The sequence below is a fragment of the Papaver somniferum genome, chromosome 7 (genome assembly GCF_003573695.1).
Source record: "Papaver somniferum cultivar HN1 chromosome 7, ASM357369v1, whole genome shotgun sequence".
NCBI lineage: Eukaryota > Viridiplantae > Streptophyta > Magnoliopsida > Ranunculales > Papaveraceae > Papaver > Papaver somniferum.
The window spans coordinates 46809876-46833862 of record NC_039364.1 but is presented as its reverse complement, the minus strand read 5'-3'; the positions used below and the strand labels follow the sequence as shown (position 1 = coordinate 46833862).

Below are 23987 nucleotides of genomic sequence, written 5' to 3'. Positions count from 1 at the left end.
CTATGATGGTCAACCGCAATGGTGGAAGGAAACGCGCTTCAAAATGTTCATAATCGATACTTGCGTATAAGCATACTCAGTAAAAGAAGAAATCCACATAAACAACAACAAATATCTATCGATCAAGGTATTATTTAGTTTTCTACTTTTCTTTTGATAAGAAGAATAAGATAAGCTATGGTTAGTTTTGTTAACAGTTTCATACTTCAGTTGTCTGTCTATTTGTGTTTTCTGTTCTTAATAAGATATATCAAATATTTTCTTAGCGTGAATGAGATGTATAATATTTTCTGTTTTTACTCAGCAAAACATATTTTTAGCTTTTCTTCTTTCTCCTATTTGTTATTTCCATCTAAGTTATTTCGCTGTAGCACTTTAAAGCAGGGAAAACGCATATATGTATATAAGAAGATTGATATGATTGACACACCATGCATTACCAAGGATGAGTCCGTTTCTTTTTTACTTACCAACTGTGATTTTGATTTGGTTTTTACTTTTTTTAACAGTGATCTTCCTGATTTTTCTGATTTTTCCTTTTTACTTATGAACAGTGATCTTAGGTATACGGGCAGAGATGAGCAGGCTAGCATTTACCAGAGAAAACAGAAGGTTACGCCCTTGTGGTATAAAAACTTTTAACGAAACCCTAATTTGTTTATTGTTTCCGCCGCATCCCTTCCACTTCCTCGCTCTTCTCCATTTTCTTCTCCATCCGCTGTGTCTTTCTAATGTCGCAGGTGATAATACATATAGAATCGAAATATGATCATAGAGGTTTCAATCTTCTTATCTTGTCGTGGAAAATCTTTTGTCTTTTTTTTTTTTTTTTGATTTTCATAGTAATCATCATGGACTTCGATCCGCTTCTTATTAGCTGAAGCGTCAACATAATTATGAAAATGAAATTGGGGTTTGCTCAGAGTTTACCAGTTCGAATCAATTCCAGGTATTGTCATGGTTTTAATGATCCTTCATTCTATATTCTTTGAATATCTTTGTTTGGCATGATATGTCCTGATTAATCCCTCAAGGTATTTACTTCGCTTGGCATATTGTCGGAATCGAATTGATTTTCTTTTCTAAAAGGGATTTTTTTCTGCCCTAATTTTGAATGTGTAGGCTTAGGGAAAGTAATAAGTGCGAGAAGCATACAATTAACATTTTTAGTTCTTTCAAAAGTGCAACTGATGTAACAACTGGAATCTTTGACAGCCAGGCAATCCCTTTTTGTATTTGCGATTTTGAACACATCTAAAATTTGAGCTTCACTTTTTAAGTCATTGTTGCATCTCTTATTGTTGTCCATTGCCAGATTGCATAGGAGGAGTTCTTTGTTGCTGGGATTCGGAGGATAAGAATAATGATAATAATGATGCTATTGGGATGATAATAATGATGGTGGTGTCCTTTGTACACTCATGGGAACTGGCTTCAAAGGTAAATTCAGAAAATTGGGAAGCATTTGTCCCTCCAGTGGTATGCTATATGATAATTAAATGGGGGGGAACTACGAATTCTCAAGTGATATGTTATTAATATGCTTTTTGAAGTTAGTCTATCAGCATTGAGTTGGTCATACCCTGGGTAAGTTGTACAAACAGGTCTCGTTGAATGCACTGACAATATTTATTTGAAGTTAGTATATCTACTGGTGTCCATCAATTGAGTTGGTCAGGTGCTACTGCTTGATAGTTGTCCAGTTTTAATGTTTATATATTTTTCTGGGAATTTGTAGGTTGGAATGAACAAAAAACTTGAATTTATAGTGCTGTTGCAGCTAACAACCCAGTGTTAGGAAACACGTCGTCTGATAAACACCCTCTCAATGCTTCCCTCTATTGTTATTAGTCTATTGACTTTTGTAGTTGTATTGTCATCCTAATTAATTTAACAATCCACTATTGCTGCTGCAGAAGAAATTTTGTACAACCAACGCATATTAAAAAGCAAGTCGTAGAAACACATGGAGTACGTGGTGGTTTCTGATGCAACATTTTCGACTCCTAACCGGATTGGATTAGTGTTTTTACATCTAATGTTTGCTGCTTTGGAAGCATCTATGATTAGACGTGCCAATACTAACCCAATATCAGTTGGAAAACTAAAGACGACACTACCAGTTATCTGTATGCTAGGGGATGGGTAAGTTTAATGTTATGGTCTTTACATGGAACGTTAAGTGGATGTGGGTATTATCATAATTTGCAATTTTGTGCAGCTTAACGAACCCATGGAGGTTACAATTTTGGAGAAGAATGCGTGTGGTCTTCTTACAAGAACATAGGTATGCATTTTTTTTTATTTTATTATCTCTGGAAACATCTATCTAATCACTTGCATTGCAAACTACAACTGGGCATCTTATTGAAACTTTCATGTGACATGGTTTGTGTGCATTTATCCTTAAAAAAATTAACAAACTACCTAATGTAGCGGAAGATGACGACAAAGATGGGGATGCAGATGAATAGTGCGATGAAGTTGACAAAACCAATAGGGATGCAAGTAAAATGGCAGAGAATAGAGCTTACTATCGAATGGAGGGAAATGTTTACTTTTGAACACACTATTATGAAAACAATTTGTCTTATTTCGACAGTTTAATGTAAGTAGTCAACTTTCAATTGAGGCTTTACTGAAAATCAAGTCCCTACAGGATTGATCAACGTATGTGTCGCCTGCAGGAATGTAAGAGAAAGATTGTCCACTTATTGGTGAAATAAATTTCTGATGGATTGGAGAGAAGAGAACTAATCTGTGTACAGAATTTTTTCAGCAAAAAAAAGGTAGCATGAGAAGGTTACTCTCCCAACTGTGGTGCAAGGGATTTGAAGAAAGCGATGTTGTGGCTTCTGGAGGATAATTAACCTGGCAGATAATGTGCTCAGTTTATTACCGGAGAAAAGTGGAGTAATTACGATATAAAAAACTTCGGCTATATTATTGCCTTCCAAAAATGACTTGGAAGTTCTAATGAGGTGGACCACGAAAATTCAGTAAATTCTGTCAAAAACCGATGGAGAACACATTGCAGTATCCATAAAAATGAAAATTTGAAGTAAAGTTTACAACAGCAACAACCACTTCAGTTGTTTTCCATGAACATTCCTTTGAATCAGATGTTAAGATTTTTGGTATCTTACTTTGTACATTTCCAATTTTTCACAAGTATTTGAATCAGTAATTACCATCGTAGGTGGACTTTGGTGGTTTATTTGCAGGGTAGAGACTCTTTGGGTTTTGCTTCATTTTTACCTAAATCTGAGACTATCAATCTGAGCCCGTGCAATGCACGGGCCAAACGCTAGTATATGGCGTATAATCTTTGATAAGCAGGCTAAACTCTTTGATCGAACTTCCCTTCAATTTAACTTTCCCACTTTGCTTTCCTTCGTTGGTTAATGGTGTAAGGGAAATAGAGAGACGTGATGGAGAGAACGAGAAAGTGCTTAAACGGTGGAAATAAAGTAGAAGATAAAAGGGCAATTAAGGAAAATACGATGACATCTATTAGAGGAACTACTTAAAAAAATTTACTACTCCATGTGGTTTTACATTTCCCACATAAACCTAACTAATTAACGATCAGTTAGCCTATGCACCCGTGCATAAATTAACATTTACCTTTAAATAAAAAAAGTTAGTACCCATAAAAATGATTTTTTTTTGTTGTCTATGAAGAATCCAATCTGGAAAGTTAGGATTTAAAAAATAAAAATAAAAAAATTGGTACCCATAAAAATGATGTTTTTTTCTTGGGGTCCTCATAAAGTTAGGATTTGCAAACAATTAATTTTATGCATTGAATTTACAAATTTGTATTGGGACTGCCGTAACTAATTTGGGATTAAGGAAATTTTCTTATTTCCGCTGTTACCCTCATTAGTTTAATGAAAGGTGTATTTAAATTTTCTTTGTAGTGGGACCCGGTCGTATGGTTAGTAAAAACTCGTAATGATGGGACCCGGTTGAGCGATTAAAACTTTAATTAGTTCTTAATATGTTATGTTTGCACGTCAATTTGGTTGATGTCTAATCAGATGGCCAATTATTAGTTTTCATAAACTAGTTTCTTTGGGTTTATTAAATCTTCCTAATCTAAAAATTTAAAGGTCTAAACAAATAAAACTGCCACGTTCAATGGTAAGGAAAATTCTCGTTTTCTATTAGTCGAAATATGTCTTTTTTGAGTTTTGTGAAACGAGCGTTTTGGTGAGGACACTTGGCAACGTATGATTGGTTTAACGAGAACAAAAAAAGATAAAAAAAGGAAACCAAATTCAATTTGGAACTCGCGAGAACACTTGACAACGTATGATTGGTTTAAAAAGAATAGGAAAAGATAAAAAAAAAAAAAAGAAACCAAATTCAATTTGAAATTCGAGAGAACACTTGACAACATATGACTGGTTTAAAAATTACAAACTCAAAAGGAAAACATGACCTACCGTGTTTGGAATTTTATGGAAGTCCAAATTCAATTTGGAAATCTGTGTATCTACCATTTTAAGGACTTTTTTTTTTCCAAATTAATATATAAAGGGGAAAAAAACTCACATATTTTCTACGAAAATAAAATGAAAAAATAAATAAAATATTCCACCTATTTAACGTGTTTTCCCGCTACACCAAATTAAAAATACATCGTCACGGGACGAGACGAAGTCTCGTGCACACCAAATCAAAAATGTATCACGATAAGACGGGGCAAACCCCCCTCACACCAAATCAAAAATGCATCCCCACCAAATCAAAATGCATCTCCACGGGGCGGGGCGAAGCCCCGCACACAATAAATCAAAAATGAATCCCCACGGCACACCAAATCAAAAATGCATCTCCACCGGGCGGGCGAAGCTTTGCTCACACCAAATCAAAAATGCATCCCCACTGGGCTGGACGGGGCGAAGCCCCACGCACACCAAATTAAAATAAAATAAAAATGCCCGGTGCACAGCACGTGCACAAATCTAGTATTTAGGAATTTTCATATATCTTTTTATGTTTTCAGTTTTTAACCGTTTTTTTTTAATTGATTATATCCCATATATTACGTTTCAAATTATAAATTTTAGCATAAAATAAGGAGTCGCTTATGTTTAGATATTTTTCAGAGTTTTAGTTGTTTATCTAAAAAGGAAAAATGATAAAAGAAAAAACAAGTTGATAATTGATGCCATAATTAATTGGTCAACAAAGCTTAGAAATATGGAGCCTATTCCTAATTCTACGACTTCAAAGAAAATCACCGATATTTTTCTTATTGTTGTTGTGACCTAACCGGACACGTCTTTTAATTGATGCCATAATTAATTGAATTTGCTTATTAAGTCTGGGTAGAGAAGTAAAAATTATATATTCTGCCAAGGGTAGAGATGAAACTAATCTTTTATAAAAGACATAAACACCTTAATCCTAGATAGTTACAATTCCAACACAAATTACCTTGTTCCAAAACAAAAAAGGAGTAATTAATGAGTTCTTAATTTGTATCCTTTTTCTTGTGGTTATTTAACTAAACAAAAAACTATATCAGAACCTTTTTTTTTATCAGCACTGTATCAGAACTTATAAGTGCTGATGTTTAGCACTTTCATGCATCTTGCCTTATCTTATTCAATATATAGTGCATCATAAACCAATTTAATTGTAGTACCTTTCCTACTCACTCAAAGTGCATCTGCAATTACAATTATTTGTTAGTAATGCGAGTATTTAGTGCATTTAATTGTTAGTTTACACGTTCTGAATACTTTGTTTCATTTTAAGAACTAATGCCTAATCCTAAAACATATCGGTAGAAACTTGAAATAATCAAGTCTAATTTTGGTTGATATGTTCAAAATAGGTTTCCTTTAGTGTATATTCCGATATTCATTGGCCTGATACATTAAAGGGAATACATTTATGAAGATCGATCAGTCAGACGCACCGAAGCATGTCACGGACAAAGTAAAATGAATTCATGGTTGTTTTAAGTACTGACCAAGACTTGGACTTATTAAGTGCCGTCATTGTTTCATTGTCAAGTACCACCACATCACGCTACATTTTGTGGGTATTTATATGTTTGAGCATGTAATGAAAATTAGAATACCGAGGAGTCATGAAAACTGGATATGATTGTACATCCACACGGCACTGGATATTAATATAATTTGTTAGGATTGTCCATGATTCTATTTTTGATATATTAATATAATTTGTTTGAAATTTTATTTCTCCTGTTTGTAATATATTTTGTGTGTTGTATGTTTCAGTGGCAACATTGATAAGGTGAAAGTGAAGTTTAGAGACATTAGTTGCTATTGTATTAAGAGTAAATTGAATTTGTGTTGAAACATATAGATAGAGACAAAGTCAGTCTCAAGGTATTTGAGCAAATGATTCACCGAAGATTGTGTCTTGAAGATACATATATTGTTAGCTTTGTTATGGGTGTCAGAGAATGGAAGTCCTTGGCTAATAGCTTAGGACACACAGAATTCTAAGCTCATAAAACCTAGAGAAAGCTTGTAAGAATACTTATGCAAGCTTAGCAAACAGTTTAAGGTTAATCCACTTTTTAGAGAAGATTGTGAGCATAACAAAGAGAGAGTTGTAATCGTTTTCTTGTTCATAATCTAGAGAAGATATTTTCTTCGGATTACTACTTGTGTTCTGTTTTCTAAATTTTTCGTCTATTATTATTCTGAATTCCGCCTTTATAGTTGTAAGGACCCTCAAGCTCGTCAATGCTATTAGACTAGTCAAGAGATGTCTTAGCCGCTAATTACTCGATTAGTTTAACGTGAACGTTAATTAATAGAAATTAATCTAACAATGATTTAGGTACGAAACCGGTACAACTTGATAGATCTCGAAAATTTATACGAAATGGACTACTCGAACTCGTCATTGGGATACTAGAGAAAAGAGATATCATCTGAGATGCATGAAGGGAAAAATAGTAATCTTGAATCCTTATCTCGTGGCTGCCCTTATCCAGATACTGGGTGTATTAGTAATTTCTAGTCGACCTTATCCCCAGACCACCGAGAGGATATACTCGATTTCTCTTTTATTCTTCTTTCAGATTCTACATTCTTCTTATCTCTTCTTCATCTTCTGTTCTTCGCCTCTGGCGATTCTGAGAGTGTTCTGAGCCTGTGAGATCGATCATCTTAGGAGAATTAATAAGTGATGATGGTTAGTAGTGATAGTACTGTGGTTGTTTGAATCGGGAAGAAGAAGATGGATGTAAATGGAAGTTAGAGTTTGTCTGATTTTGAGTTGAGTGGAATCGACATGATATCGAGTTGAGGATTGATGATGAACAAAGGGGGTTTTCAGTTGAATGAGGTTGTGAAGCTGTTAAGGGAAGAAATTGAAAAGATTATTAGAAATTTAAGAAATCAGTAAATTAGGGTTCATGAGAAGAATCTCTGAGAAGATTGGAAGATGGATTTGATACTCTAGAGGATTAATTAGAGATGGGTTTTTGTGGGTATGAAGAATTAAGTTATTGTTTGGGTTCTAATTAAAGAAGAGAAGATTTGGGAATTGAATTAAGCTTTAGTTGAGAGCTGATAATGATGGATGAACCGGATTGAAGCAAGGTGAGGAGGAAACTGATTTCAATTGCTTCAACAAGATTAACTTGAGGTAATTGCTTTACTTAACTGATTTAAATTTATTGCGGAGTAATTGTGAGTGTTTATGAAGTTAAGAATTGAGTTGATATGAAATGGAATTAATCTGGTTGTGTAAATCGAGCTGAAATGATTGTATGTGGATATACAAAGAGTTGTGTTAATTGTGATTAATTGAGCAAGAGAATGGTGTTGGTGAACTGCGATACTATTAGTATTTAGTTGTTGACTGTTGTGTGAATTCAAAGTGTTGCAGAAAGGTGATAGTGGTGCTGGTGTTATAGCTCATGAGGTTGGCAGTGATGTTGAAGTTCAAGGGATGTGAATGAACTGTAGGTGAAGTTATTGATAATTTAGATATGAATTTGAATGTTGAATGATAAAGGGTGGTGTTACTGGAATTGTAGGTGGTATCAATTGGTAGAATTACAAGGCCTGGAAGGTGTTAATGAGAGTTACAGCTATAATATGGTGAAGTGTAGTGTAGTTGGTAATACTAAACTTGAGTTGTAATCAAGAGTTGGTGATGAATTACAGATGCTAATGAACTGCAGGTGGAGAATTTATGGTTAAGAGAGGTGGTGATATGAACTGTCTGATATGATGATGATGTTGTTGAACTGAGTTTGAGTAAGGCTGTGAGAGTTTGTAATTGAGTTATTCAACTGAAGATTGGTTATTATAGAGTTGTAGATTGTGCTTGCTGTAAAGCTTGGAACTGCTAAACTGCAGGTAGGCTGTAGTTGTATCTGTAATTTGATTATGAAGTTTAAATCGAGATTTGTATTGTGGTGATTGTTTAAACTGAAGTCTGTAATAGGATTTTGGACTGCAAAGTCTGTTGCTGTTGCACCATGATGGTGCAGCATAGAGTTTGGCCTGTGCAAGGGCCTTGGTTTGTATAACCTGATTCAGTGTTGTGGACTGAGTCAACTCACCGATTTTTCCCTGAATTGACCTGAGTTAGATACTTGACCCGATTTGACTCAGTGGACCATTTGACCAGGACCTTGGACGTTGACTGTCAATTGACCATTGACCGTTAGTTCGACCGTTAGTGACTGTTAGTCGACTTTGGTGGACTTGGGCTTAGGGCAATTTTCTTAATTAGATGTTTTGGACCTCTCGTGGTCCGAATTAGACTTTGGTTTCTTCTACAAAGTTGTAGATGTTCATAAGACTTAGTTAATGGGCTTAGAACCATTAGTTAGACTTATATGAGCCTTGTGTGAGCCTTTTGGCTAGATTCTTGGACTTCTTGTGTGATTAACAGTTAGTCTATTAACAACGATCGATTTAAAGGATGAACACGAGATAGGCGTGGCTTGTCAACAAAAAAGGTGTGGGAATGCATTTGACTCTTTAGTAATCATTTTTGTTTTCTTTTACAAAAGTTTATGTTTAACAATTCATGCCTTGTTGGTTTATGCATTTCTTGCTTTGTTTAAATATTTTTACAATTATTTTGTTGATTCTTTGAATCTTTCCATGGACTGGAAAGGACTTGTAATGTTGTTCTAATATGGATTGTTATGGGAAATAAGGATTTCCACCTGTGGTATATAGGATATGCTCCTTCGCATTTATATCTAGTGCTTTTCTGTAATCGGAGAGGAAGTGGGCTTCAATGTTAGTAATCGGAGTGGAAGTGGGCTTCAATATTATACATTGTTTGAAGAAGGAGTTTGTCCATATACATGTTTGTTTATTTCAGTGACTTGGTCACTGTTTAATGCTTCGAAAACATGTAATGTTTTCCAAATCTTGCATATGATTATGTAGGATCAGAATCTCGCAACAATTATGTCTCAGCGAAATTATCAATGGTACAGCACAATAGTGTCGCAGAACAGTTTTAGAAATGATAGAATAAATGACGTCATTTAAAGTCATGAGAAAGATGTGACAGTCTTGCGAAAATTAGAGAGCTTGCGAAATTAACATTTGTAAGGTTGCGAGAATATCGCAAACTATATCCGAAAATAAAGGACAAATTAGCTGTCATCCACTATGTATTTCCCTATAAATAGTCATTCGAGTTGTAAAGAGAGAGAGAGATCTTTTTTGAGTAAGAAACAAGTAAATAGGAGAGAGAAAGTTCAGAGCAGAGATTATTCTTGACTTCTTTATCTTTCTTGTAAGAACATTCAAAAATTAATCAATAAAATTAAGAGTGAAAACCTAAAAATGAGCTGATCATCCATGAAATCATATGAGTGGTGTAGTGTAGGATTTCCTGGAACTACACAATGGCGCTAGAAACAGGGATTGAGTTGAAGATTATTCTAGAAAAAGCTAAAGATTGATATTGAGATTCATGAAAATTTAAAGAAATGGCTAGAAGAAGAAATATATCCGAACAACCGACTACTATTAGAAGAAGCAAAAGAATTGCTGGAAGAGAAAGAAGTGAAATGGGAGAATCTACTAGAATGAGAAATGATAGAGAAAATCAAATTCAACCGCCAATTCAACAAACACTAGTTCAAGAGAGGAATACAGATTATGACAGGGCGAATATACACACTTGGCGATCAAATTCAGCAGAAGAAATAGAAGAAGAGCAACAAAACAGAAATTATAGACAGGAAGAGAGAAATCAAGAAGTAGATGAAAGAATAATTCATGGAGGTGAGGAAATTGGAGCGTTAGAAGCATTGAGACGAAGAATACATGAAGAAAGAAGAGCTGAAGCAGAAGAACGTGCAAATTTAACAAGGCAAAATCACGAATTAAGGATGGAGAATATAAGACTACAGAATAGAAGATCGAGAAGTATTACAAAATCATATTCAAGATCGACTAGAAGAGAAATGAGGCGAAATTCACCCACAATCAATACTGGAAATAATATTCAAGAAGAAATATCAAATCCTAATGAAGAAAATCGCGAAAATAGAGAAAGAACTGATGATCGTTACGTTCCACAAAATGAAACTTTTGATGATAGGAAAATTGGAGGAAATCAAAAGAACGGACAAAATCAGGGACAAAATAACCAAGATGGCGAAGGAAATCAAGAGGAAGGAAGAAGAATTTTACATGTGAGAGAAACTCAAAGAAATCAACAGACAATTGAAGAAGAAATTGAAAGACATTATGCTGAACAAGCACGTTTAATCTGCGAACGTGAAAGATTGAGAGCGGAAATGGAAGAACAAGAACTTCAGGAGACAATTCGCCAGAACAATCATGACAATCGAGAAAGAAGGCGTACACAAAACCGGAATAATGATAATCTCAATGAGGAGTATGATAGAATAAAGAGAATGGCTGAAAGACAGCGAATTGAATTGATAATAAATGAACAAAATAATGGAGGGGAAAATGAAAGGCATCATCATTTGCGAATTCAAGATAGAGATGAGGAAGAGAATCGCAGAAGAAGGCGAGATGAGGATAATGAAGAAGAGATGCAAAATTTCGCAAGAGAAGATAGACGTGAACGTAGAAGAAGAGAAGAAAAATTAAAGAGACCAATGGATCAAGATTCAGGTGTAAATAAACAAATCTTGAAAGAATTAGAAGAAATGAGAGGAATACTAAATAACAGAGGAGAAGTAGGTGGAAGACAATTGGATGAAGCAATAGAAGAAGCTGCGAAAACTCCATTTACAAGGGAAGTACAATTAGGAGGAATACCACCAAAATGCAATTTTCCTGCATTAACCAGCATTTTCGATGGAACAACTTGTGCAATTCAACACATTAAAGCTTATGTGAGGTGCATGTTACAATGGGAAAATAATGATGCGGTATTGTGTAAATATTTCGCATCCAGCTTAACAGGAGAAGCGTTAAAATGGTTTGAAGGTTTACCAAAGAATACAATAACCTCTTTCAATCATTTGCAGACCACATTCTTGGGAGCATATATAAGTAATAATTCCTCACGACCTGGTATAGAAGATGTGTTTGGATTAAAACAAAGGATTGGCGAAAGTTTGAAACACTTGACTAAAAGATGGAGAACTATGTGTAGCGAAATGGCTGGACGTATAGATGAGAGATATCTCATATTATCATTCATTAATGCTATGTTTGCAACAAACTTTTTGTATGTCCAAATTTTCAGAGTCAAGAATGCGATTACAATGAATGAATTGCGAGAACTTCAAGAAGAATACATTGCTTTAGAGGAAAGACAAAATGAAATGTAATCATATCCATTTGCGAACACCATCTCACAAACAGTGAATGCAAGATTATTACCCAAGCTAATAAACACAGTGGCGAATACTTCGCAAGTACAACAAGAAAAGGTGACAGGTAACAATCAACAGAAGTTGGTAGCTATGGGAAGTCGAGATCAAGAAGAGTATGAAAGAGAAAGAAATTTCTACAATCGTGGAGGAAATAACAAGATTCAAAGACTCGATCAACCACAAGAAACTTATGGAGGTCAAAGACCAAACTTTAATAGAGGACAAGGAAGTCACAAGGTAATATGGGAAGAAATCAAGATGCCACCTCTAAATGCAAGTGTGGAGAAGATATGGGAAGCTATAATTTTGATGGAGAATATACCAACACCATGGAACATGGGAACAGAACCACCCCCAAACCACAGAAGTCATGAATTTTGTTCTTATCATCATTGTCATTGACATACCACAAACGATTGCAGAAATGTAAAGAAAATTATTTTGAGAATGATAGATCAAGGAAAACTAAACGACTTTCTGATAGGGCATCCACAATCTCAACCATTACCACCACCACCAGAACATCACAAAGTGAATACGATGAAAAAGAAAGAAACATTCTTCATATAAGTTGGTGCAAAAGCAAAAAATCTATTATGTCACTCTATCGTACATTCATATAAGACAATTGAAGATATGTTTTGAGTAGAGTGTTCGCAAGAGATAATAATGGAAGAGAAATTATGAATATTGCGAAAATCTCGCGATTAGAGGAATGGCAGAAACAGATCATTTCTTTTACCGCAGAAGAAATTCCCGAAGGAGAAGAGGTGCATGACAATCCATTAGTAATAAAATTAGAAATTAATCCAAAACCGAAAGAAGATGAGGATGATGAAGTTGAAGATTCATGGGCAATCAAAAGAATTCTAGTCGATACTGGAAGCTCAGTGAACATCTTATTTTATCATACTTATAAAACCATGGGTGGAAGAGATGATGATCTTATACCATCAACATATAAGATTTATGGTTTTAATGGTACTGCTAACAAGCCTAAAGGGGAGGTTACTATGCAAATTCCATTGAAGGGAATATCTTCTGAAATCTCATTCTGTGTCGTTGACGTAGAATCACCCTACAATGCATTAATTGGTCGACCTTGGCTAAATGGGATTCTAGGTGTAGCTTCAACTTTCCACCAATGCATCAAATTCCCTCACCCTAATGGTGTAGGAATCATAAAGGGAGATTGGGTGAAAGGAAAGAGATATTACGAAACTGAGATGAAATCTTGCGAAGGAAGAGCAAACAAGAAGGAAAACTGGCGACACAAAATCAAAGACGTATAAAGAAGTGAGAGGTTGATGGTTGATACAATCGAAAAGAAAGGAGAAGAGATGTTGCGAAATTAATGCTAGTTCAGAATAAAAAGGATGAACATACCACTACCAAGGAAGCAGTAGCAGAAAATAATAAAGAAGCAGAGGATGGCAAAGGTAATAAAAACAAGAAATGTATGAATGATTAAGTTTTTGCGATAATCTCGCAATAAGTAAAGTTCTCAAAAAAAAATATTTGATTGAGCAACAAAATTGAGATTGCGAAGTTCAGATACAATATAATGATTTGCGAGACTCTCGCAGAGATAATGAATTTTACAGAAAATAATCATAGAAGAATGACAAAAGAGAAAGAGGCGAACCTTTATGGCGTACACCCTAGTTCGCGAATACAATTTCGCAAGAGGCAAATATAAGACCTAAAGTACGTCATATAAGGGGGTACCTATTGCATGATTCAGGGAAAGGCTACACCGCCACCGGAACCTGGGTCATGGAGATTTGGGGTCAATAAAGCCCATCTGGGAGAGGCACCTTGGATTCTCAACTTGAGCATATGACTTGGGTTTGGCGACTAAGGTAATAATAGGGGTGTAAATAATACCCGAAAATACTCGGCCTGCCTGTATCCGCCCGAGCCCGCCTGTACCCGAAGTAGCCCAAAGCCTGTTATGGCCCGTCATGGACCACCCGGCCTGGCCTGGATTAATTTATTGGGCGGTCTCGGGCTTTGCGATTAATTATGATGCCCGGCCTGATACCCGGCCTGGTGCCCGGCCTGAAAGCCTTCTGTGTGCCATTAATCATTTAATATCCTCTTAAAAAGACTTAAAAGTTACAATTTTATAATTGTCAATTTTGTGTCAAGAAAAATAAAATATATAATTGTTTTTTTACTTATAATTAACCTTTTCAAAACATTAACGGTAATATATTTTCTTATTAGAAAGTTTATTGTACTCTAATTAACTATTTATCATAGGCTAAAATTAAAAATTTGTCAGTGTAATTTAAATATAAAATAATACTATCACTTACGATATGCGATGTTGGAAAGGAAAGGATATTGTATTTAATACCGTTCATTTGAAAATTTAAACTTAAAAAAACAAAAAATTCAAAATAGTGGCATGTCCGGCCCGATCTGGCCTGCCCGTATAAAAAGCGGGCTTTGGGTAGCAAATTATCTACTTGTGCCCGGCCTGTCCGGCCTGAATTTGTTTACGGGCTCACAAATATTAAGCCTGGTCTGCCCGACCTGTCTTAGTTTTTGGGTCGGGCGGCCCGGCCTGCCCGAATTTACACCCCTAGGTAATAAGGACTCTCCCAAGGAGTGCAGATCTGATCAAGGCGTCGAGGTACACGGTTGAGTCAAGAGTGCCGGGGGCGTTTGAAGTGTCCCTGCCATTCTTGACAAGTCTTGACTTATACTGCACTCGGCCTGAAGAAAACCCCACTTAGGGTACAGTCTCGTAACCATAAGCCCTATAGGTACTAGGGATAAGAGGCTGCGAAAACAACTGGTTGTTGTTAAGACTGGATGGGAGGATCTAACCTTGTATGGTAGAAGTACGCCTCCTTGAAGGGGCAACCAGGGGGGAGATAAGGGCGGCACCCTCCATTAGGGAGCTGATAAATGTCTTAAGACGAAAATTTCATGAGGCTTTTTATTCGCAAGGATATTAATGCTTGTCATATTTGTGCAACAATCTTGAAGAGGCAATAATACAAAAGAAAAGGATAAGACGAGATCAATGGGTTTTCGCATGAAAGTGCGAAGACGTCCTGCGATTTCGTCGCACGACGGAAATGTCATGGGGCTTTATTTTCGCAAGAATATTTAGGCTTGTCATATTGTCGCAACATTCCTGAAGAGGCCATAATACAAAAGAAAAAGTTAAGGCAAGATCAATGGATTTTTGCATGAAAATGCAAGGACGTCCTGCGATTTTGTCGCAATGACAAGAGGTGGCATAATAAGACCTTTAATTAGGAAGGCAAAATAAGACCACACAGGAATGAGATTTTGAAAAGAAACAAAATTCACTTCGCAAAAGATTGCGAAATTATACAATAAGAATTTTTTTATGAAATCTCTCATTTGGATTCAAATAACAGAGGTAAGTATGGGAATGTATGAAATTAGAAAATGTTATTTATCTCCATATGAGAGATTTACTCAAAAATTCAAGAATTAATGATTGTATTGATTAACTGTATTACAAAGAAGAATTGTTTTCATTTACGCAGGTTAAAATGGAAGAAACACAAATATACAGAAAGAAGGAATAAATATACAAGTATTACAAAGAGTCAAAGAAAGAAGTAATGACTATTTCTTGGTTAATCCTTCATTATCTTCATCAGACTTGTTTCCTTCTTCATCTTCGTCAGAATCTTCATCACCATCAGAACTTCCATCACTATCAGATTCTTCATCGTCATCTTCGCTATCAGAAATAATCAAACTGGGAGTATTCTGTGGGATTTCTTCCAAAAGACAAGGATAATCAGAATGTGGGATATTATGATCATCACAAACCATCTGGATGGTTTGATTGCGAAAATGCATAGCGTCATTCTTAAAATTCTCAACGGTGATTTTGATTTGATTCTTTAATCTAGAATACTTGTCGTTGCGAGAAGAAAGATTCTTTGCGAGTTCCTCCTTTTCAGCTTCAAGTTCTTCAATCTTTTCACGATATCTATTTTCAGAATCTGCGAACAAAAGACAACCAATTATTAACTTGATGAAAATTCATAAGAAGCAAAAGATTAGTAAAGAAGAGCAATTAGCAACCTTCTCTGTCAGAAATCATGTGTCTAATCAAGGATGTATGTTCAACTTGGAGACTAACATTTACGCCTAAATATTTTCTAGCATCATCTAAAATTTTCGCAGCCCAGACAAATTCATCTTCACTACTTATGAGAAGACGAGAACGAATTTGATTTTCCCTTTCGCAGAGTTCAATATTCTTGCGGTTAGCTTCATCTCGCTCAAGTTGAACTTCAAGGAGAGCCTCTTGGAATTTTTCCAAAGCCTTGGCACCTTGATCAGAGATACGATCCTTATCATCTATGAGACCGCTAATCTTGGTTCTTAACTCGTTGGTTTTCTCTTTGGAATCAATAAAGAGACGCTTAAATCTGTTGGCTAAGCCTAAACTGGATCTATGATCAATTTCTAAGAGGCGAAATTTCGATCTAAGTTCATTTAGAGAAAGAGATGAAATTCTATCATTTGAGAAGCTATTTAAAGAATTGTTAAGACGTTCAAGAAGGGTATCATTATCCAAGGCATTAGGAAATGAACGACGAAGGGTAGCTTCATCAGAAAGACCATAAATGTCTGCAAAAAGGATCATGTAAATAAGATAAAACAACATGATGAATGAATAAAGAGAAAAGATAAAAGTAGCATACCGTAAAGCTGATTATTAGCTTGTTGAAGACTAGAAATTTTGTTCTTGTACGAGGAAGAATCAATTTCTAATTGTCTATTTTTCTCGCGAAGACCTTTAACTTCAGCTTCCAATTCTTCATTCTTCTTGCGAAATTGAAGATTCTTCTTTTCCAGATTTTCGCGTCTTCTATCCAGATCCGAGGCAACCGCAAAAGAAGCTTTTCCAGCCTGCGAAAAGAAATAAAAAATATTAATATAGAAAGAGATTTTGAGTTATAACAATGAAGAAGTAAAAGAAATAAAAGTATACCAGACTATTGAGAGAATGCACGAAGTCGGGAGTCACTGATCTAGAAACTCCACGAAGAGAGCTATCACCATCTAGTAAAGGGACGTCACAAAGGGTAGCGAGAGATTTGCAGGTATTTGCGAATTGGCTATCTCCCATTCCTTGTAGAGAATCAGAAAAGAGGCCAGAAAGCTTAGCCATAGAAGATTCAGGTGGAGAATCTTCAGTTGCAGCAAGATCATCGTTATCCTCATCACCCTTGTCACTTTCGAAATTTTCGTTAGAAGGAACATTTGAAGGAGAAGTAGAACGAACTTTTCTTTTCTTTGGAGGAGGACCAGTTGATTTTTCCCTGCGAAGAGCACCTTTACCTTTATCACCAATCTTCGCAGCATCAGCAGATTCTTCTACTTCGGCAATAATCTTCACACACAGATAGAAATAAGAAATGAAAGCATGAAAGTAACAGTACTATTTAAAGTCATAAGAGAAAATTTCTTACCTCATCTGTGTATGAGCGAAGAGCTAACAAAGTACTAGATTTCCCAGTCCTATTATAACTATCCTTCAATTTTTGGATCTGCGGAATATCGCAAGATTTAGAGAACAGAATAGTAAAAATAAATAAAGAAATATAAAATGAGTTAAAGGGGAGAAACATACATCTTTCTCCTTCTCGGTCCAAGAGAAAACCCAAGGTTGATATGCATCGAGATTCGCAGGAAGAACGTTTGATCCAGCAATGTAGGGTCCCTTTAACATTAAAGGAAGAACACACCATTTATCATCTTTGGATTGGCGAGGAGTTGTGTTTTTACCAGAATGCCAGTCAATATCTTGCATAAGAATTTTGGCTTCATCAATGTTATCTTTCCTTCTTAATCGAATACCCCAGCGAGTATTCTCTTTCTTCATGGAGATAAGTTCGTAGTTTTCAAAGAAATTCGCCACTGTATACTTCTCAGCAACTATTTCTAGGTTTGCGAATTTTGGATCCCTAAGTTCTTTGGAGTAAAGAGATCCTCTACCAGCACCACGATTAGCGAACTCTAGCATCATACGGATGCAGTCCCCACTTAGTTGGAAGATGGCTCGCGAAAATCCCGGATGAGCGAGAATTTCATAAAATAAAGGAAGATCTGGGTTATAAAGAGGAATAGGGAGACCTGCGAGAATCTGACCTAGCGAAATTATGATTGATTGATTATCACAATTTTGATCAGAGAAAAGCTTGACAGAAAGAATTGATTTGGCATTCTCACCAGGAATGGTGGAGAGTGTAAAACCTTTACCAGCAAGATCTTTTTGGACATCTTGTAAATTCTTCTCATATCTATGACCACTTGAAGCCATGTTTGAATATAGAGTATGGGAATGTATGGAAAGTAAAAGGATTGAAGGAAGAAAAAATTACAGCAGCAGACTTTGCAGAAGAATAGTAGAGTTGCAGAGATGAGAGAATAAAAATAGAAGAGAAAGTAAAAAGAAAAGTGGAAAAAGGGGGGAGAAGAGTATATAAAGAAAAAATTTTACTCGAAGAAATAAACACCATTAAGACGAAGAGACGTGAGCGGTTGAAAAGTAACGGTTACAGAAGACGTGTCAAGAAATAAATGGAAGATGGAGTACGTGTGATAAATATGGAATATGAAAAGATAAGCAGCTGCGACATTTCTCACATCATTCTCTACTTTGCAGAGAAGATATGAGAAGAGGCAAGATGTAGGATCAGAATCTCGCAACAATTATGTCTCAGCGAAATTATCAATGGTACAACACAATAGCGTCGCATAAAAGTTTTAGAAATGATAGAATAAATGACGTCATTTAAAGTCATGAGAAAGATGTGACAGTCTTGCGAAAATTAGAGAGCTTGCGAAATTAACATTTGTAAGGTTGCGAGAATATCGCAAACTATATCCGAAAATAAAGGACAAATTAGCTGTCATCCACTATGTATTTCCCTATAAATAGTCATTCGAGTTGTAAAGAGAGAGAGGGATCTTTTTTGAGTAAGAAACAAGTAAATAGGAGAGAGAAAGTTCATAGCAGAGATTATTCTTGACTTCTTTATCTTTCTTGTAAGAACATTCAAAAATTAATCAATAAAATTAAGAGTGAAAACCTAAAAATGAGCTGATCATCCATGAAATCATATGAGTGGTGTAGTGTAGGATTTTCTGCAACTACAGATTACTTAGAAGTTAAATGTTAATTATTCCCACTTTCAGTTTCAAAGACAGACCAGAGTTGCGCAGCGAAAGCTCCGAGAAGTTGACTTCTTTAGTTGGTTATAATCTGATATGTTTATTATGTTGTATATTCTATTTGTAAACCAAATGACTATTGTATATGTATCATTTGAGAGAATATCTTGTATATATATTTCTGAGCGGGGTTAGTTTTGGGTTAAGTTTTATAGCAGATTCCTTATTTGTTTGTTTCAGTAAATGTTTAGTTTTAGTGCCTCTGTATTTAGATAATCTCTTGGATTAGTCAGCTGTTAGCTTAGGGGGCGCTACAATAGTAATAGATACCAAGGTATAGAGATCAATACGTATCAAGTTGGCATCACGAGCGAGGTTAGTTTTTGGGGTAAATCCCTGTGGTTTATGGTTTTCACTAGATCTCTCTACATAAAGCTTGGTGAGGTACCCGAGAAGCTAGAAAACGTTAAGAAAACAAGGGGATCAAGGATGACAAATTCAGATGATGATCCTAAGGAAGGCGAACCACAAACTATGGAAGAAAAGGTGGATACGCTGCAAACGGACATGAAATAAATTCAAGTTACCCTTCAGGAGCTGAGTGAATGTATTCGTTCTCATACACCCAAGCCGAAGACGAAGAAAAAGATTACACCTTCACCTGAAGCTTCAGAAAAAGATGATTCAGAAGAAGACGATTCAGAAGAAGAGGGAGAAGATGAGGATGAAGAGAACAAAAAAAGTGATTTTCTTAAAAGTCCTACATCAACTAAACCTCATGGTAAGAATCTGCAAATTGATTTTCGTGTTGATATTCCACTTTACGACGGGAGTGTCGATGTAGAAAAATTGGATGATTGGATCGAACGTCTACAGACGTATTTTTCTTTATTTGAATATGGTTCAAAGGAAAAGATTACTTTCGCGGCATTGAAGCTACAAAATCATGCTCTAACCTGGTGGAAAGCTTATCAAAGACAAAAAACCTAGGTAAGGGAGTATTGTCGTGGAAAAGATTCAAGGCAGTTGTAAGGAAACAGTTTTATGCGGTTGACTACCTTGAGGAGAGATAATTCAAGTGGTACAAATTGAAGCAGACCTACAACCAAATCATGCAAGAATATACTTCGAAATTTCGGAATCAAGCTATGGCTTTGGATTTAGACTTGGAAGATCATGCTATCTATATGAAGTATATTTATGGGTTCCATGAGTATATACAGAAGGAGTTGAAGATGTTTTCAGTTGATAATATTGCTGAAGCAAGTATAAAAGCTAATGTTATTGAAGGCAGGCTTAAGAAATCTGACTCAAAGGGAAATACTAAGGGAAAATCTGGAGGTACCACTGCGAAAGGAGGTGAAAGGAGCAAAGAAGAAGGGAAGTCTAGTGATAAATAAGGTTTGGCTTGCACCCATTGCAATCAAACAGGTCACATGATCGACAAGTGTTGGGTTAAGAACCCTCATCTAAACCCTAAAGGGTTGCAGAGGAAAGAATCCAAGAAGGAAACACTAGTCGCTCAAACTCCAAAAGAAGTTCGCGGACTAACGGAACCCAATTCAAAGCTTTCTTTTATGACAAGGACAAAAGAAATACCTTCAAAAGATGATCTTAGGGATCGACTCTTCACAGTGAAGATGCAAGTCAAAACATCACTAGTTGATGTTGTTATTGACCCGGGAAGTCAGAAGAATTTACTTTCAAATTCTTTGGTGCAGAAGTTAGGATTGAAGACTATCAAACATCCAAAACCATACCCTTTAGGATGGCTTCAAAAGGAAGGGGGCTTACAAGTTTCACAGTAGTACACGTTCAAATTTGCTCTAGATGAGTCATATATTGATGAAGTTACATGCGATGTAGTTCCTTTGGATGTATGTCAGGTAGTACTAGGTAGTCCTTACCTATGGGATAGATATGCAACTCTACACATGAGGGAACAAAAGTATACCTTTACCAAAGATGGGGAAAGTTTTGTGATTCGGGCTATTGATTCTCCTCTTGAGGGAGCAAGCTTGATCACAACCACTCAGGCTAAGCGGTTGGTGAATGCTATCGCAAAGTTCATTCTCCTTGAGATATGTTCTCTTGAAGAGGAGCCAAGTAGATTATGTTTAGTAGCGTTGACTGCTCAACAAGAAGGCGACCTAGAAAGGTTGAAGTTGAAATATAAGGATTTATTTCCTGATGTCACAGGGTTACCTTCAAAAAGGAGTGTGGAACATGAAATCATGTTGACCGGGGAGAGTTCTCTGCCTAATGTAGGTATTTATCGCACGACCGTCGAGGAATCTAATGAGATCAAGAAACAAGTCCAGGAACTCCTAAAATTAGGAATGATAGTGCCAAGTGCTTCACCTTGTGGATCAGCGATATTGTCGGTACCAAAGATAGATGGAGGCTGGTGTATGTGTATTGATCATAGAGCATTAAACAAGATCACTGTCAAGAATTGTTACCCTCTACCTAGGATAGACGACATGATGGGTCAGTTGGAAAAAGCTCGAGTCTTTACAAAGTTAGATTTCAAATTCGGATACCACCAGATGAGAGTCCGAGAAGATGATACATATAAGACTGCTTTCAAAACCAAACAGGGCTTGTTCGAATGGTTGGTGATGCCTTTTGGTTTGTGTAACGCTCCAACGATGTTTATGCGTTTGATGAATGATTTGTTACGACCTTTTATAGAAGATTTGTGATTGTTTACTTGGATGATATCCTAGTATACAACATAATTTGGGCAGAGCATCTCGTTCACGTTGAGAAGGTGTTTAAAATGTTACATGAAGGCCAACTGAAGTTAAATGTAAAGAAGTGTGAGTTTGGAAAAGAGGAGTTGGTTTACCTTGGATTCATTGTTGGTGGTGGAAAACGGGAGATTGATCCAAGGAAGGTTGAAGTAATCACTAAGGGGCCTAGACCTAGTATTGTAACTGAAATCAGAAGTTTCTTAGGGGCTTGCGCCTATTTCTGTAAGTTTATCCGGCATTTATCAAATATTACAGGACCATTGCATGGTTTGACGGGAGCTAAGGAAAAGTTTGAATGGCAGCAAACCCATGAAGACGCTTTTCAGTTACTAAAAAGGAAGATTTCAGAAGCACCGGTATTGGCATTGCCTAACTTACAATGTACTTTTGAAGTTGAGACCGAGGCTTCTAACTATGCATTGGGAGGAGTGTTGTTACAAGATGGTAAACCATTGGAGTACCATTCAGAATTTTTCTCAGGTGCTATTAAGAACTACGCACCTTATGACAAAGAATTTTATGCTTTATATCAATCTATCAAGCATTGGCGAGTGTATCTCTTAGGCAAAGAGGTACTGGTACATTCAGATCACAAACCATTGGAGTACCTATACGCCCAGAAAAAAACTACAACAAGCCTGATACATGAAGTGGATGTCTTACTTGATGAGTTTCAACATTCTCATTAAGTACAAGAAGGGAGTAACAAACAAGTTGGCAGACATGTTGTCTCTTCCACCAATTTGAGCATTAGTGGTGGCCATGAGAATTTAGCCGATTGTTCCTCAAGAGTATGCAAAGTCATACCCATCTAGCAAAGACTTCAAGAAGGTGTAAGGAGTGGTTTTAAAGGTGATTTTGAAATCCAAGATGGATTGTTATACAAGGGTCAGTTACTTTGCATTCCAGAAGATGGAGATCGTTTACAATGGTTGAGAGAGGCACACACATCCTGAGTTGCTGGACACTGGGATGAATAAGACTCTTCTTAACCTTCGTCGTTATGTATTTTGGCCAAAAATGCAAGATGATGTGGCTAAGTTAGTCATAGGGTGTAAGTTGTGCAGCACATCTAAACTTCCAACAGAAAACATGGGTTATATCTACCATTACCGGTGCCATCAAGGCCTTGGGAGAGTTTTTCTATGGATTTTCTTGGTGGGTTACCGAAGACCAAGTCTAGTTATGATTACTTGTTCGTTTTGGTTGACCGATTCATCAAGATGAACGCATTAATTCCATGTACAAAGACGGTAACGGGAGGCGGTGCAGCAAAGCTCTTCTTTGAGCATGTGTGGAAGCATTTTGGGTTACCTACTTCGATTATTTTTGATAGGGATAGTCGATTCCTTAGTCACTTTTGGGATTCTTTATGGAAGATGATGGACACTAGGTTGAAGAAGAGTACAGCTTTTCATCCACAAACATATGGACAAACAGAAGTGGTCAACAGGACTATGGTTCATATTTGAAGGGGATACAATTCTAAGCATCCTAAAACTTGGGATGAGAGTTTAACATATCTACAATTTGCATTCAATAGAGCATAGCTCGGTCAACCTCGCATGCGTTTCTATATCAAGCATGTTTGTCAATGTTAGTGATCAAAACTATAAAGTCTTAATTTCTAGCCTATTAGCTAAGTCTCGGACTAGGATAGGAAAAGTGTAGTTGATCTCAAGGACTTCATGGTGATTCAACGACAACGACGAAGATCTACACCAAGGAACCATGGAACTTCATCAACAAAAAGGTATGTGAAGACTTGAACTTATCTATCACTCGAAAGTCTGTTTATTCTTCTCCTACTTCTTATAAGACAAAAGTCGTATGATATATAGACTAGATCATATACACTTGATATTTCGAGCTGAGTATTCATTGCTTATCTTTTACTCGAAATCATGTGTTGGTAAAGCGTTTCGCTTTGATCGGGTTTATCTTCACCTAGTGACGAAAGTCATGAAAGTTTCAATCACTTTGAAAATTGCTCTGACGAGAAAGGTATGTTGTTCTTCACGACTGAATATCGCCGTCTGAGAATGTTTCAATGATTGAAATGATAGTTTAGATTATATAACCATGTATTCCTTGAACCGAAGTTTTCGAACTTTGTTGATCAAGAGAAATCGGTAGGATTGTGGAATTGGCTTGCCAAGTCCGCAGACTCAGTCCGCGAAATGACGGAAGTTCTCGACAGAGAATTT

General features: G+C 36.3%; 1 long non-coding RNA gene across 2 annotated transcripts; it reads left to right on the top strand.

The window, feature by feature from the left end:
* Nucleotides 1–607: 607 nt before the first annotated feature.
* Nucleotides 608–3185, top strand: LOC113292629. 2 transcript variants are annotated; one of them, XR_003331806.1, is made up of 6 exons: nt 608–949; nt 1316–1440; nt 1917–2145; nt 2222–2287; nt 2437–2608; nt 2688–3185. It is a non-coding gene; the product is annotated as an uncharacterized LOC113292629 (long non-coding RNA). The 2 variants fall into 2 exon arrangements; XR_003331807.1 differs by having other exon boundaries at nt 1739–2145.
* The last annotated feature ends 20802 nt before the right edge of the window (nt 3186–23987 follow it).